At 41.5% G+C, this 12,055-nt stretch overlaps 1 pseudogene; it reads right to left on the reverse strand.

The window, feature by feature from the left end:
- Window positions 1–2,068: 2,068 nt before the first annotated feature.
- On the reverse strand, window positions 2,069–2,730 carry LOC109552797 (FUN14 domain-containing protein 2 pseudogene; annotated as a pseudogene).
- Between the last annotated feature and the right edge of the window lie 9,325 nt (window positions 2,731–12,055).

Here is a 12,055-nt window from a genome sequence, read left to right on the forward strand (position 1 = left end):
TTTTTTTATTTTTTATTTATTTAATTAACTAATTTATTTATTTTGCGGTGCACGGGCCTCTCACTGTTGTGGCCTCTCCCGTTGCGGAGCACAGGCTTCCGGACGCGCAGGCTCAGCGGCCACGGCTCAGAGGCCCAGCCGCTCCGAGGCATGTGGGATCTTCCCGGACCAGGGCACGAACCCGTGTCCCCTGCATTGGCAGGCGTACTCTCAACCACTGCGCCACCAGGGAAGCCCTGAAATGTTATTTTTAAATACTGTTTTTATTTAAATAACAAACCTCCATATGGCTTCTAAATTCAGGATAGAAATGTGGAGTGATGTAGCTTATTCACTCTTGCAGAGTTATCTTTGAAATTAGATATTTTTATCCCCATTTACTGAAGAATAATGACTCACCAAGGATTGTTCAGTTTCCTACACATCGTCCTTCAGCTTACTGATGTCAGGTATTATATTAATAAATTCTCTGGTATTTCAATTCTTTTAGTCCTTCTGGTTTTCACATTTTGGCTAATGTGGGTCTGCTTGTTCCTGAGAAATGGGCACAGTCGTTTTTTTTTTTTTACCATTATGATTTGTATATAATTCATACATATTACAAGCGAAACAACTTAGTGTTGCCTTTAAATACTACCATAACATAATAAGGAGAAAAACGCAAATGGATGAATTCTAAAAAATTCCACACATCCACTAGTAGCTACAATTTCCAAATTCAATGCATCATTCACAAGGTAAGTTAAAAGGCAAACATTTTAAAAGGAAGGCCTTAAAAACATACATTTTGCAAGGGATCACCTGCAAGTTTAAGACGTAATTCCGTTTGCTGAATTTTCAGAACTCATAAAGTCTCACAAATCCTGTGGATCAGTCCCTTTTCCAGATACTTTTCTGTGAGCTCATTATTCATATATTCAACAGATACCGAGCACCTATAAAGTGCTTGGCTCCATGGATATAATGGTGAAGATACAAGCCTTGCCTTCCTGCAGTGGATATTCTAGATGGTACAATAGAAGGCCATTACAGAAAAATGTGTTAAGTTTCTAAGCATGTGTATATCTATAAACTTTTATTTTAAAGAAAAATTCAAAGAGTTGGGGTCATCCTGAGACAGCAGGTTACCTTTGATGATGAAAATAATTTATTTCACATGTGCTGTTGCTACTGTTGTCAATTCTTAATGCTTGGAATGCCACCATTTAAAAACTCTGGTTCAAATGTTATATATTTCATAACTAACTGGATAAAGAAATAGTAGAATTGGCACAGAGGAGCTACGGCTACCCCTGATGTTTTGACAAGAGGTAAAGAATATTTCACATTTCGAAGCTTAAAACCTTTTCTATTAAATAAAAATCCAAGAGCTTCTTCCCTCTTCCACCTAAAGTCACTTATTTTACCATAAATAAATCCTTTGGAAACTGTATGGTGGAAAACATCCCTAGATAATACCTGAATGCCTCTAAATGATTCACTAAGTCTGACCATCCTAAATGTATCTATTGGTTGGTTTCCCTAAAGACCTTCCCACCAAACACAATACCTTCAGCTCAGCATATGTATCTTTAGAACGAGTTCATTCTGTATTCAGATATTTCAAGTGTAGTGCACATGCTACCATTTTGTCAGGATAATTAGAGCCAGTAGAAGTAGTTCTCATTCTGTAACTTAAAATCTACTACAAAAGAAAGTAGACACCAAGATACCAAAATCTTTCATGCTTAAAGGCAAATGTATTCAGTTCCTTTCCATGCAGAACATAGTAAGGTATCTTACATGCTTGTTATTTCTTTTCCTAATCAAGTTTGGGACAACCTTTGAGGATCCACTCATGCTCCATGGTGAGCCATCTTGCACCCTGTTCTGGTAAGTATCTTACATAGAAGAGAAAGGAATATTCTTGCTGACCTAGAGATTAGTCAAGGGGGGAGTGTGGTGGGAGAAGAGTTAATGTCTACTGTCTCCTCCGTTGCCGTCAAGGTCATGGTGGGGCGTTTATCCACCAACAGATGCCTACAGAAGCCATTCAGATACGCCACGGCAGGGAGGAAGGCATGGGAGAAGAGGACCAAGAGGAGAGACTTGCTATCCTATGATGGAGTGAAGAGGCTGCTGGCTGGAAAAACCAGGAATAAGGAAGTGAAGTCATCCTCTTTAGGAGGCCATACCAAGCAGAAAGCCTCTGAAAAATCCACCAGTCACTAGAACATTCTTCTTCACAAACGACACCACCTCCTCTAGTTTGCTTTTGACCTCCGTAGGTATCTGGTTGCTCTTGCGGATCTTCAGCTGTTCCTTGGCTTTCTTCATGTCCTTCTCTACCCGCTGCCCGTCCAGTTTGATGTAGCCAGTATGGTTTGCAAGCTGAAGCAGGAAAAATCCACCTCCCAGAGCTGTGGCAGCCAACCTTCCAACCTTCCGGAATAAGAAACCCGTGCACCATCCAGTGACCCCTCCAATTAACAGCTGGGTTGCCACGCTGTACTTTTCAGCTGAAGGCCCAGATTCCTGCCCAAACAGCTTGCACCACCCTGGCTGCTTTTTAGCAAGTTCTGCAAGGTCCAGTGATTCAAAATTCACCTCCAAGTTTCCTTGACTGGCTGCGGCCATTTCAGCGAGCTGGTCTCGCGATGACACCCGTCGGGCCTCCGCGCGGTAGGATGCAGAGTGGCGCGCTGCGGTCGGCGCGAGCTGGCTTCCGGCACTTGGGGAAGATGTTTCCATTCCCACGGCGGCGGCGGGAGACGTGGGCGCCGTCTCGGTTTGTGTAGTCTTAAGTCTGGTTTTGGAGATCCTCCTGAGTATCTCCTGGCACTTTTATTTTATTTTACTTTTCTGGTACGTGGGCCTCTCACTGTTGTGGCCTCTCCCGTTGCGGAGCACAGGCTCCGGACGCGCAGGCTCAGCGGCCATGGCTCACGGGCCCAGCCGCTCCGCGGCATGTGGGATCTTCCCGGACCGGGGCACAAACTCGTGTCCCCTGCACAGGCAGGCGGACTCTCAACCACTGCGCCACGAGGGAAGCCCTCCTGCCACTTTTAAAAGGTAAGTAATTCTTTTACCCTGCTACGGAGCACAATACTGGGGATGTGAGACCAAGAATGGTCAGGTGTAGGAAATTAAAGGAAAGCCCGTTCACTCTCCTTTAATAGCACCCTGTATTAATTTAATTTCAAAGTTGAGAAAGACTCCAGGATAGTCTAGTCTAATCATCATACATTGGGTGCACATTGGCTGCCTTAAATAAAACCTCCTGTTAGTATTTCCCCAGAGTATTTCCAAGGAAATGGGTCTCTGAGAATAGTGATTGCAGTCAGGTCCTTGGCAGCTTGTACAAGGGTAGTGAGTGATGGGCTAGTGCTTATGATAAAAGCTAATTTACTGAATAAACTGCGTGGTAGACACTTTTCTAAGTTCTTCGTATGCGTTTACTCTTTAATCCTCACAATAACCTTATGAGGCAGGTACTATTATAATCCTTATTCTACAGATGAGGAAAAGAGAGCTGGAATTCAAACCAACACTTTCAACACTTGACATCTTTTACTATTATGTCATACTATTCTAGAAAAAGAGAGACTATTGTAGTTAGTGGATAAGAATATTTCTTAGAGACCTTATTTATGATGAAGATATGTATATAAAACCTGATCCTCAAGGATACTTTCAGATCCTTCTCTGTGATTATCTGATATCAGGAGCTTTCTTACCCCATAGGAACATTGAAGTTTACTTTATTAGCAGTAAACTAATAAATAAGGGATTCAGAACTATAGGTTGCTGACTTCCTATAGATCTTGAAAGCATCATTTCTGTAACTGAACAATAGCACAGGGGCCATTGAGAAAACCAACCTGTAATAGGTTGAATTTCAATGACTTATGTTTTTATTTTATTTTGTTTTATTTTATTTTAAGAAATGGTATCTTCTCCAGGAAGAAAAATCCTGTTAACTTAAGAAAATACATTTTGGAGCATAAAAGTCCAGTCTGATGTATTTTGCTTAAATCCAGGAGAACTGTACTTATTCAAATTATAAAGCAGAGAGTTCAACTGAAAATGTGGTCTCATGATAAATAGATTGTAAAGGAGGGAAAATATAATCTGACAGCAGGCATTTTAAAGCTTATTTTTTGCATTATAGAGTTTTGCAATAGAGTTTTGGAAGAACTTTTAAGATACTTGGAGAAGTATCAGGAATGATTTAAAATCATAGTTAACAAATGCCATGGGTTTTATTGTCCAAGCAAATTCTTGTATCTTAACATCTATGGGAGAGATGAGCTATATATACAATAGACAAAGCACTTTTATTTTTTTAATGATTTTCTGTTTTTCTTTGTCTTTGACTCAAAAGGTTTTATTTTCTGGCCTATTTAGGTGGATGATATCCACTTAGGTAATCAGGTTGAAAATATGAGCTGCTATTATATTTTGATCATGACACACAGTTGCTGGAAAATTAGATTCCCTGTAATTGGATTGATGCTGAAATTGTAATTATAAATTTCTATTGTTATTTTGCTTTCTTTTATTTGATTTTTTAAAGCTGGACAGTTGTTGTGGAAATTAACTCAGACCTGACAACTTCAAGTGGTAGAAATATATGAGCTGAAGTTTCTAGTGTTCAACAAATTGAGGAACTTAGTTTTGAAATGTGAAGTTTCTGTTGCTCTTAATCTTTATAAAATAAAGATGTAGCATTTTTCTCTGCTTTGACTTAGACAAGTATAACATTTCCCACACTTGAGTCATCCCCCTACCACTTTCACAAATTTTTGCTGTCTACCACCCATATACACTTATTTATTATACCTTTTTTTTTTTTTTTTTTTGTGGTACGCGGGCCTCTTACTGCTGTGGCCTCTCCCGTTGCGGAGCACAGGCTCCGGACGCGCAGGCTCAGCGGCCACGGCTCACGGGCACAGCCGCTCCGCGGCATGTGGAATCTTCCCGGACCGGGGCATGAACCCATGTCACCTGCATCGGCAGGCGGACTCTCAACCACTGCGCCACCAGGGAAGCCCTATTATACCTTTTTAATTGACTTGTTTTTATGCTTAACCTCATCTTAGGCAACAATATGCATGAAATGACAGGTTTGATATACTAATTATATACTTTTTCATTACTTAGTAGCAAAATAAGTACTAATGTGTTACAATTTTAAATGTTTTATCCTTATACCATCTAAAATCAACTGTAGTACCAGCATTTGGGTAAAAACTGTCCTGGTGTAACAGCTGGGCATTTAAAGTAAAAGTATTTAAACTTTTCCTCTATTTTTTCTTCTTTTCTTTTTAAAGTTTGAATATGTCGAACTGACTTATCAAGTTACCACTCAAGTGGTGCTTCTCAATCTCTTTTCCTCTGTAGAGAAATGGTGGAGGATGTATATTCCTCTGTCCAAAGTGAATCACTGAGCCAACTCGGCTGTTTGTTATTCTGGGCATGTACGCCATAACTCCACCACTCTCTCTCCTGCTGAAGAAAGTATAACAGAATGCAAGTGAGCTAACCTTGATTTTCTGTATTTTTAAGAGTAAATCATTTACAAACTCAATCCTTTAATTATGAGTAGTAAAAAACAATTTCCTTGCAACATACCCATCTACTGATTGCAACATCATGCTTAAGAGCCTCTGTTCTTACAGATTAAAAGGTGCTGCCAGAATTTTTGTTTCTGTTTTAAATTTGCATTCAAGCAACAGTGTGCTTGAGATTATTTTTTTTAACTACAAACAATTGTTTTAATTCCATTCTCTTTAATACCCTTTTTTTTCTCTTTCAGAAAGTTTCTTTTAATCTCAGAATTTTAAAAAGGAGAGTACTGTATTGAGAACTCTCAGTGACCTGGTGGATTATTATGGGATTATTCTTTGTCATTATAGGGTGACCAGTTTGTCCCAATTTGCCTTGGACTTTTCTGTTTTTATCACTGGAGTCCCACATCCTGGGAAATCCCTCAGTTCTGAGCAAATGGGACAGTTGACCACCCTAAAGCAGGCTGACAGAAATGGAGAATGTGACTGGATAGGATTTTAGTTGGGTGTATAATTGGTAATCCATATATTTAAATATGCTGAGATCTTGAACTTCAACATAATGATCGCAGCTGAAAATGGGCAGAGAGATCTCTCTATTGCTCAACTTGTCCGTTCTCTAAATTGCTTCTCTAGTGAGCTATCAAAAACACACTTCTTAATTATGTCACTGCATTGAGTAACAAGGCTTCACATTTATTTCAGGAAGAATCCAAACTCTAGAAATTGCCTCACCCAGCCTCGCTTGATTTGGTCCATTGGTTCTCAAACTTTACTCTGGGAAGGACCACCTAGAAAATGTGTTTAAAATGCACATTCCTATGCCCCTGATTCAAAGAGAATAAATCTGGAGAGCAACTAAAAGCATTTTTTCAAAAACAAGCACAGTGGGGGACTCTTTTTCAGGTAGTCCTTGGACCATGTTTTGAGGAAAATTGACCTAGTTTGGTTTTTTTTTTTTCCTAGTTTGGTTTTTATCCCCATTTTTTAAATGCCCAGTTGTTGGTTTATTCTCTGGGCTTATTAAAATTCACTTAACTTTTCAGTGTTCCAGGCCTTCTACCTGAAGCCCTCTCCTACATCTCTGTTGGTCAGTCAGATTTCTACTACCTGGACGTCCCCTTTCCCAGGAAGCCTCTGCAAGGCCCCGTTAGGGTTAATGTCTCTCTCCTTGTCCTCTATTAGGACCCTGCCCCTCCTGCCAAGTGTCTAGAGCCCAGGATTGTAAATGCCTCTTCCTTGTGTGTATCTCTCTTTAAGCCGAGTTCAGTGCCCATAGACACCTCTCATCTTATTTATGATTATGTCCTCAGGCTCTAGCTCATTGTTGAGCACATGGTAAGAGCACAAGATTGTTTACTGAAGAATTAAATTTCTTTAGTAATGGGTAGATTGACGTAACACAGTCCTAGGAACTGAGACTCAGGTGCATCTCTCTGGTATTGGGTTATCCCCTTCCCCAGCCCTCCTCGTATCCGTGGGTATGTTTGGGGGCTTAGGAATACTGGGATTTGGTTGTGGGGAGAAGTGCAGGGCCCCTGGAGAGGGAGACAAGGGAATGAGAAGTTACAGGTTTAGGGGAATGTCATTGCATTCCTCCCCAGCTGGACCTGAGGGACTGGTCTGGAGCCTGAGTAGAGAAAGGGGTGGTGGCAATTTCATCCATTTCACAGAGGTTCAAGGGGCAGACGTGATGCAGCCAGGGGGCTTGAGAACAGGGAGCCACACGCATTCCCTGACACCACACATGTGTACACACACTGCACATCACACACACACACCACACGCACCACGTGCATCACACGTACATACCACACATATACACCATATACTTCACACACACCACTCATACCAAACCACACACACACACCCATACACACACTCAAAGCTTCTCCCTCCAACACCACCTAGGACCCAGCTTTGCCTCCTGAGGGCTCTGGGCCGCCGTCAGCAGGGCTAGCAGTGTTGTCTCTGAGGGAAACGGCAGTATAATTGTCCTGAATGCTCAAGAGCTCCTGATCTCCCTGGAAATTCCATAAAAAATCCCAAAGAGATTTAGTGGAGGTGTTGAAGGGAAGGTCATGAGCGGAGATCTTGCATTAACAAAAAGGGGCTGAGTGCTAGCATCATTGGACTTCATTTGTGAAAAGTGGACTTCTGAATGAGACCGAGAATAAGTAAAATCCAATTTCTAGACAAGGCCTGTCATGAAAGTTCAGCCTTAGACTGCCAAAAACAAGACTTTCTCATAAGACTGGGCCGACAGATCTATGAAATGGGCTGGCTGAATGCTAACATTTTATTGCTTTCTGGACTTTTTGTACGAGTCATTCGAAATAAAAGGTGCTACCATTCTTGACAACTGGTGGCGCTGTGGAGTTCTTTTTCTGGCCTTGAGAAATTGCCACTGAGCCAGTGTACAGCAGGTCCTATATCAAATCTGGTTTTGAACAACTAGAATTGACCTTGCTGGTCGTGATACCGGTGAGGTGCTTCTGAATTAGATTGTGCTGAGCCCATCTCAGCAGCTTGGGAAATGGTGAGGCACGAACACACAGCTGATGTGTGCCTGGGAGAGTTTCACAATTGTGTGAATGATGGCTAGACAGATACTCAGTGTGAACACTACACATTGACTTAAAATGGTATTGACATCGTCTGGTGAATGATCTTGTCATGCTACGTGACAATATTCAGATGTATTCTCTGAGCAATTCCCTGCGTTAAACACCTTACTGTGTACTGGTAACAAGGAAGAGAATTTAGTATTTCTGTAGCTGTATCTTGAAATACGCCTAACTCTAGGAAGAACGAAAATAAACATATAAATAAGTAACCACGATGGGAATTTTCTAATGAAATAACACCTAGTTGTCCGAAATTTTGTTTCCAGTTAATGGACATCGAGTCAACTTATATAACTGTCATAGCAAAGTTACATTATTGTAAATTGTTATTTTTATTCAAAATAAGAGAGTATTATTCTTGAGGGGGGAATAATCAATGTATTTAGAAAGGTGGAGAGACCAACTGGTAAGAGTAATATGCACATTTATTTTAAAGATCACACATTAACATTTTTTTTTAAAAAGAGAGAGGGAGAGAAGAAAGTGTTAATGTAAATTTACTGCAATTTCACAATTTTAACACCAATTAAATTGAATGTTTGAAAGATACCAGAACTCTTATAAATGTATAAGGTCAGGGAAAGCTTATGCTTGACTTTCAGTTGAGAAGTAAAAAAGAAATGCCAAGTGTGATAAATGGAAATTCCAGAAAACACAGAGAATTAGATGGCTCTATACTCTGGTTAGAAACTGGAGGAAGGTTAGTGGCTGGTCTATCCGTCCTCTAGAAGAAAGGGCAGCAGAAAATGAAGTAGTCCTCAAGACCACAAAATAGGTGAGTTATGGGAGCAAATTCACAAAGACCCCTGAGTGGTTGTGTGTAAGTCAGTCAGTGAAAAGGATAATCAGAAGCTCCTGAGATGGAGTCAGCTGGCTGATTTCTGCCACTGAAGCTAGCATACCCAACCGTTACGTTATCCAGTTCAACGGAAGAAAATAAATTTCCAAATTCAAGCCCCAAATTCCCATGTTCTTGCAGGTAGGCAAGATTTGGAGGCAAAAATGAGGTACCCTGTTAAAATTTGAACATAGGGAAATAATTCTGACAGTTGGACTTCTAAACACATTTCATAAATTACATTAGAAATATGTACATTTGCCTTAAATTTTAATTCTTAAAATGGTGGCAGTAGTGGGCTTATCTCCCGACCACAACCATAATAGAATCATCTTGTCTTTTAAATCACCCCCTCCTAGATTCACCATTATCCTTTAGCCACAGTTATTGGTGATAATGTGTCGTTCCTCTCAGGTAGGCTGGGGTGGAGAAAATGTGAATCCCTCCATCTTCTAGTGCCTGAATGGCTGCAGAATTGTCTGTTATATGATGAAAGTTTATCGATGTAAAGAAGGAAAGTAATGGCAGTTGGTCAGCCATAGAAATGTGAAAATGTTGAGGGACAGAGGCCAGCACCAGTGGTCTTCATCCACGCACAGGACAACCTGACCTAGGATTGAGCTGCTTGCCAGTGTGGTGGGTCTGTCCCTGGAAGTGGAGATAAAAGCATATACCTCTGAGGGCTCAATGACGGACAGTCCAACTAAATCCCCTTGCTATATGTGATTCCATGCTCAATCAATAATAACATTTCTTCTAGTAATACTTTTATGTCTCACGTAAATATGTGTATGGGTGGACCATAGTCAGCATACACATTCTGTTATGGTTTGGGGTATCATTTGACATAAACAAACTGGCATTGTGGTTTTCTACATCTTAGCCTTTGGGAGCTTGGTTAATGTAAATCCACCCTTGTCTTAGTCTGTTTGGGCTGATATAACAAAATACCAGAGACTGGGTAGCTTATAACAACAGAAATTTATTTCTCATGGTTCTAGAGGCTGGGAAGTCCATGATCAAGGTGCTGACGGATTTGGTGTCTGTGAGGGCCCACTTTCTGCTTCGTGGACAGATGTCTATGTCTTCACGTGGTGGAAGGGGCAAGTGGGCTTTCTGGGGTCTCTTTTACAAGGCAGTAATCCCACTTATAAGGGCTTTACCCTCATGAACCAATCATCTCCCAAGGGCCCCACTTCCAAACACCAGCATACTGGGAATTAGGTTTCAACATGCGAATTTGGGGGAACACAAACAATCTATAGCAGGGGTCCCCAACCCCTGGGCCTTGGACAGCTACCAGTCTGAGGCCTGTTAGGAACCGGGCGGCACAGCAGGAGGTGAGTGGCGGGCGAGCAAGTGAAGCTTTGTCTGCCGCTCCCCATGGCTCCCCACCGCTCGCATTACCGAGTGAGCCATCCCACCATCCCCCGCCCCCCCAGTCCGTGGAAAAATTGGCTTCCACAGAACTGGTCCCTGGTGCCAAAAATGTTGGGGACTGCTGATCTATAGCAACCCCTTAAATTATTCTTAATTATTTCTTAACGGGATGGCAAATTTAATTTCTATGCCTTAAGGACTAATGGTCAGATCCCAGACTCTGATGAATTCCTGAGTTGATGGAGTTGATGCCAGCCTTGTGACTCCTGGCTGAGTGGCTAGCCTAAGCTGTGACATATGACCTTGCAGCCTTTCTTTCTTCAAATTGCTTCAATATGGTTATGGGCAAAAAGTTCCTTTCCAGATATGATATTCCTAGGGGTTGTATGTAGAAACTTTATTTGTTAATAGGCCTGTTTATTTTAAATAAAATATAAATGTATAGTTATAACTCAGTTTAGGGAAAAGACTAAATTTTCTTTTTTGGGGAAGGATGTGTGGTAGCCAGCTTCCAGTGGTCGTCAGTATTCATACCTTTCTATAATCCATTTCATGTGGATGAGGGCTGGCCTGTGTGACAAATTACGTATGGTGGAAATGATATCTGTGATTATCAAGACAGACTTATATAATACACTGCAGCTTCCACCGTGCTTTCTCTCAGATCACTCAGGCTGGAGAAAGCCAGCCACCGTATTGCAAGGACACCCAAGCAGTCCTGTGGAGAGGTCCACATGGAGAAGAATTAACGTGACAGCCATGTGATTGAGCCACCTTAGAAATAGATCTTCTAGTCCTGGTCAGGCTTTCAGGTGCCTGTAACCCCAGCCAGCTTCAGACCACAACGTTGTGAGTACCTCTGAGTTAGAAACGCCCAATCAAGCTGCTCTGGAATTCGTGATCTAAGGAAACCGTGAGAGATAATAAATGCTTATTGTCGTTTTAAGCCACTAAGTTTTGCAGTGATTTATTATGCAGCAACAAATAACTAATACAGAATTTGGTATCTTAAAGTATGGTGATGCTATTAAAAAAATGAAAAACAAAAACTGAGAGCCCCGAGAGAGGGAACAACCAAGGAAAAACCTTCTTAGGCAGAAGTAGGATTGATGCTTAATCAAGGAGTTGGCGCATGGGCCCAGCTGTATATAAGAGCTGCTGTGGATCACTGACTCCCATGTGCCCCCTGCTCTAACACTTTTATAATAAATGAGTGTCTAGAGTGGCTATCCTGTACTTGTCCCACCATTTTATGTTTGATGTGTTTGGGGCAGATGGTGCATCTCTTTAGTTCATAGGTCTTGAGATCAAGAGGAATCCCACTCGAGGAGCTTTATTTGAAGAACTCTGCCTGAGGATCCTCATCTATACCTGATTCCATCTGCATAAGGAGATCCTGGGCCACGAGCCTGAGATGATGCTATAAGAGGATGAACATTTCAGTGACCTTGGAGTGGGCGAATGCCGTGTGTATGTGGGTGTGTGTGAATCACTGAGAGTCAGAGAGTGGGCTGTGGTGTCTTTCCTCCGGGGGCCCGTGATGACCCTCATCTCCTGGTATTCATACCCTTCTGTAGTCCTCTCTTTCTTCTATACCAGAATACTGTAGCCTGGTGGCTTATAAATAGCAGACATTTATTTCTCATAGTTCTGGAGGCTGG

Source organism: Tursiops truncatus, chromosome 12, assembly GCF_011762595.2.
Source record: "Tursiops truncatus isolate mTurTru1 chromosome 12, mTurTru1.mat.Y, whole genome shotgun sequence".
In the NCBI taxonomy this organism is placed as follows: domain Eukaryota; kingdom Metazoa; phylum Chordata; class Mammalia; order Artiodactyla; family Delphinidae; genus Tursiops; species Tursiops truncatus.